Below are 6,120 nucleotides of genomic sequence, written 5' to 3' on the forward strand. Positions count from 1 at the left end.
CAAATGCAACTGTAGCTTTTTTCCCCCAAAACATTGTCTTCAAAATAAGTGTGCGTCTTATATTCCGAAAAATACGGTACTTAAAAATTACGAATAAAATCTCCTTTAAATTTAGATTTAAGTAGTGTTTAAGATGTCAAGTACTGATAGAAACTATTACGTTAAATTCATACAACTGAGGTAAAAGTGTTAAGTGATAAAATATTGAGTACATAAAATCTAGTGCTATCAGAACTTTTAATAAAAAATATTGGTACTTTTTAACGTAGAGGTAGCAAATAGTATTCGAAGATTCAGCGGGTTTCTAGAATGATTTAAAAGCACTTCCAACACTCTTATTTAATTGTTCTTTCTCATTTAGCATTTATCTTCAGTTTGAACTCAAAAATATGGATATTATGCGATAGGTGATGCTACTAAAAATTTCTCAAACAAAATTCAGTAAGGTTTATCTATTAGAGATTATTTTTAAAATGATAACACTCCCTCTATCTAAGCAGGTTAACATTATCAGCAAATTACAAAAATAGTTGCAACTTAGAATGAGATCAGAGCTCAACTAGAAAGAATCGTTAAGGAAAATAAAGTATTTTCTCACTGAAGGAAAACTGTTGAGTTTGCATATTTGTTTCAGAGTTTTCATGCAAAGCAACACAAAGGTTATCTCTACGTATAGCTGTCCTTTCTTTAAAACTGATAGACGTGTCCAAGGCCAACTCTTGACTGTCCTCATATAGCGCACTCAAAGTGTGGAGTGCATTTTTCGACCCACAGTCTGGGTACACTAACCAATATCACACGTCAGTTCCAAAAACTGCTGAGAAATATATTTAAAAGCCTGTGAAAAGCAGATAAAGTAACAGAATATAAGAATGTCGAAACGTAAATGTATATATATACTGGCTTAGGAAAATAAATGTTCAACTGTTTTTACGGGCTAAAGCCTATTTTATTACATCTCATTTCTACTAATACGAGCAGTAAATATTCTATTCCTTTAAGTCCTTGAAATTGTATTAAAACGAATAGAATTGTACTAAAACGTTATCGAGTACTGTATAAAGTGGATTTCGGTACGTATTATCTAAATCACAAATCTTAAGTCGTTGGATTTAAAAACAAGATCTAAACTTAACCAAGAGTAACAAAAATGAAAACCCATGCATTTGCTCAACCCTAAACGTTGTCTTTTGGATCTTTTATTCCCTGATTTATCATTTTGAATTCTACTTGATAAGTTTGCGTTTTGAATTTAAGACTTCGTGCTTAAAATACTATACCTCTCGAGGAACAACGAGATTTTGAGATTTTTACTAAACATTAACATAATCTTAAAGGAGGTTCTCAGAAGTGTTCATCCTGAAGAAGTATGTTTTTGCCGTTTGTAAAATAAAGGAAGAGGTTCATGACTGATACGCTATTAATAAAATAAACAAACATAATCACATTGTGATATCAAAAGCCAACAGCCGCTTGGAAGCATTGGCATTGTTTCCTTATTTAACTATAAATGTTACAACAACAACGCTTCCGTCTTAGAAGCTACGTTGTAACGCAAAGTTACAAACCCAACAGCCGCTTGGAAGCATTGGCATTGTTTCCTTATTTAACTATAAATGTTACAACAACAACGCTTCCGTCTTAGAAGCTACGTTGTAACGCAGAATATAAAAGCACTGAAATGACAAATCGTTCTGTGGTACAATTTTTATTTCATACAGATACGAACAGCTAGCCAGTGGTATAGGCCATAAAACACTTAAGATGTCTCATTATTCTCCGACATTTAAAAGTTCAGAAGCGTTTCTTGCTTTTTCAAAATTACTTTTAAGGCATCGAATTTCAATGAAACAGAAATATATCACTTTAAAAAACTTGTATTTTTCATTTGTCAAATAAATTAATAAGTAAAACAAAAATATGATGATCTTCGATATTAAAAGTAAAATTTGAAGAAACTAATCGCCACTGTATAATTTATACCTGCAAGTTAAAGAATAATATTTAATTAAAATGTACATTTTTGATCTAAAATCTGAATCAACAAATGGAAGTTTGGAGTGATGTTATATATATATATATTCTACTTGAAATTAGACAATAAAACAGGTGTTCTAATTAATTATTTGCATCCAAGCAGTCATTCTGGACCATAATGGTATCCACATGAATGCAGAATATGAAATACAATTTGTTTAACACTACGTGGGTCCAGCTGCGGATATTTTCTGTGAATAGCTAGTTAGTTATCTTTTAAATATGTTTAGTCTCAGGTAAAGCTATTTACAAGATTAAAAGTGGTTCATAATTCACCAGGAAGTGGTCGTACAAATACAACTGACCAAACTAAGGTTTTAATTTATCTTAGTTGAATGAAACTTGGTAGCACTGCGTTGATTTGTTTAATTTCTAGTCATCTAAAAAAATCTTCTATAATAAAATGATAATCCTACTGTTACGTTAAATAAACTTTACTCATAGGAAATACACTAAAGATTTTCTATATAACAGAGAGCAGTACTATTCATAGGAAACACACCAAAAGTGATCATTGTAACACAGAATTTGCAACAGGAATTCCATCAACTTGAAGTATTCAATGTAAAAAATACTAGTATTACTCATAGGAAGTATACACTAAAGGTATTCAATGTAACAAGTATCAGTATTACTCGTAGGAAGTATACACTAAAAGTATTCAATGTAAAAAATACTAGTATTACTGATAGGAAGTATACACTAAAGGTATTCAATGTAACAAGTACCAGTATTACTCGTAGGAAGTATACACTAAAAATATTCAATGTAACAAGTACCAGTATTACTCGTTACATTGAATACTTTTAGTGTATACTTCCTATAGGTACCAGTATTACTCATAGGAAGTATACACTAAAAGTATTCAATGTAACAAGTACCAGTATTACTCATAGGAAGTATACACTAAAAGTATTCAATGTAACAAGTACCATTATTACTAATAGGAAGTATACACTAAAAGTATTCAATGTCACAAATACTAGTATTACTCATAGGAAGTATACACTAAAAGTATTCAATGTAACAAGTATCAGTATTACTCGTAGGAAGTATACACTAAAAGTATTCAATGTAACAAGTATCAGTATTACTCATAGGAAGTATACACTAAAAGTATTCAATGTAACAAGTATCAGTATTACTCGTAGGAAGTATACACTAAAAGTATTCAATGTAACAAGTACTAGTATTACTCATAGGAAGTATACACTAAAAGTATTCAATGTAACAAGTATCAGTATTACTCGTAGGAAGTATACACTAAAAGTATTCAATGTAACAAGTATCAGTATTACTCATAGGAAGTATACACTAAAAGTATTCAATTTAACAGCGTATTCAATGTAAAAATATATGTGTGATTTTTAAAAGTGGTGAATTCTACTCTTAGTGTACTAAACTACATGCAAGTGTTCAGTCAGTTCTTAAGGGAGAGGAGTTTCTTTGTTTACTGATTTTATTACTTCCTCTTACCCTGCTCGAACACGATTCAGCGAAATTTGACGCACACTTGGATGTGATTATGACGTATTTATATGCAAAATTACAACATATCTGAAATTAATATAGTATAAAGATTTCATTCCAACTGAGCTTCTTAGCAACTTTTATGGAAAAAATATCGGTTGTCGATTTTACTAGTAACGTTTGGCAATATTCCAAAGGATGTCAATAAACCAGTGAGGTGAGAAGGGAGTATGTTCACTTGATTTTCTCTTGCTGCATTTCTTTTTTCAGGTGGCAGGTACATTAACATATTACTCTACAGTTTCCTTGGGGTAATCAAATTAAAACAGCGTTCAGAAAAAATATTTTTGATTTATTGTTGAATACAGTGGTGTAGGAAGGAGTTGCAAAGTAGGGGTGCTTGGCTAGACATGCTGATTTTACAATGAGTGATTGAAATATAAAGAAAGCAGCTCTCTTGGCGCCAAAGACAGCTCAATCTAGGGGGCCTGTGGGCATGCCTTCCTGAAAATTAATAAAATAACATAATTTATAGTTCCAATAGAGTCCAATATGTGGGGCTGCTACAGCACCGCCAGCACCCTCGGTTCCAACGCTTCTGATATAGAACAATATCGACACTTAAATTTCAGACATTGATTGGTTTCTGGTAGAAATCACGAGGTTAAAATGTAATATTAATAGGATCCTTGGTTTCAGAAAGTTTAGGTGAATTCCCATTTTGATTCAGTCAATTTTAACATAACACATTGTAAAGTTTCCCTAATCGTTGCTGAAAACGTGACCTTCATTTTAGGTAAAACCTAAATGAATGGTTCTTTGGCCTAGTTCAACCTTTTACAGACTTTTATCCAAGTTTTCATAGTATTCTGAAAATACGTGAACATTGAAGGATTGAAAGGGCAGTTGGATAAAGGTAACAAATGGTGAATTCCTTTAGATATTAAGGATGTCATGGTACAATATTTGATAATGATATAAGTAACTGGTCAATGAGGGGAAAATAAGGAATACACCTAACTCTCTATCAAAGAATTATTTAGACAGAAAATGTAAGTGGCCCGTGCATTATTTATCTGAATGGAAATATCGCAGTTGCTAACATTTTAAAGTTTTAAATCACATCTGCAGCTTTGTTAATACTGTGATTAATCTTGAAGAACTTGCGTTCAATGAATGCTGAAACACTATCTGTAAATAGTAACTGTTCTTTTCATTGCTTCTTAGTCACTGATTTATGAATTAAGTATATTTTGACAACTAGCTAGTGTTCTTCTTTAAATATCTGTAAAAAAGCTAACGTAGTCAGTGTCTAGCATATTTCTCGAAAAATAATTATTACAATTATAAAAGCGAAAATATTTCCAGTTATTATTGAAATATACGTTACAAAAGAGACCTATATACCTATAGCAGTAAAAATATTGTTGTTGCTTTTTATATCTTGGACGTGCTGAAAATCACTTTTTCGTTATAAATATTTTGGCATGTTACCTCTAACGTGAAGTGGATCTTTACAAGAGAAATTACTAAAATAAGTACATATCAGTCATCAAATGTTACTTTGCAATATTTCCTCAAGAGCTTCCTGCATAGCAGATATTCCACACTGAGAAATGGGTTAGAACAGAATACAGCTATAATGAACACAGTGAACTTATGTATTGATGTTAGATATGATGTTACTCCAAGAGTTATGCCATTCTAGAGAGTTGTTTATTGTGATGATGTTATAACTTGAGCTAATGATATGACACGATCATATTTAACTTTAATAAATACACTACTCTAAAAAGCTTAATATGATGATGTTAAATATGAACTAACAATTGCAACATCGACTCTAATGGAGAATGTATGAGGTACATCTTGAAAATCTTGCTTGTCCCTTTTCTAGGCTAGTTCTGCTTTTCAGAACTATTTATCCATAGTCGATTAAGTAGCAACTAAATATTTGACGCTCTTTGTGAATTTTGAAAAATAACATTTATTTTCTGTATCGAGTTTGTAACAGTTGTACGTGCGAGTAAATTAATAGTCAGTTTTATAAAAACTGCATGGTCAACACGTTCTGATCAATTGAGAAGCTAACATTTCTGTGGAAATTTCATAATCAAATCATTCTTGTTAATGTCATTGCGTTTAAAGTAGAAAGTTAATTTACTTGTTGATGTCAACTGTATTACAGACTGCGTTATAACCGAAATGACTTGAAATTTAATAATCGCACTTCATAATGTAATTATTTTAAGAAATTAGCTTCACCGGATCAAATAAGTTATGACAGAAATCAGCCTTGTAATATAAAATGTGACCCTAGTTCTTTTCTTTCTTTTTTTTTGGTGCAATACAGCCGCAATTCTCTGTCAGTGTAATACAGCCTCAGTTCCTTTCAGTGTAACACAGCCGCAATTATCTGTCAGTGTAATACAGCACATTTCTCTGCCAGTGTACTACAGCCACATTTTGCTGTCAGTGCAATACAGCCACATTTTGCTGTCAGTGTAATACAGCCACATTTTGCTGTCAGTGCAATACAGCCACATTTTGCTGTCAGTGTAATACAGCCACATTTTGCTGTCAGTGTAATACAGCCACATTTTGCTGTCAGTG

Source organism: Limulus polyphemus, unplaced genomic scaffold (assembly GCF_000517525.1).
Source record: "Limulus polyphemus unplaced genomic scaffold, Limulus_polyphemus-2.1.2 Scaffold983, whole genome shotgun sequence".
Lineage (NCBI taxonomy): Eukaryota > Metazoa > Arthropoda > Merostomata > Xiphosura > Limulidae > Limulus > Limulus polyphemus.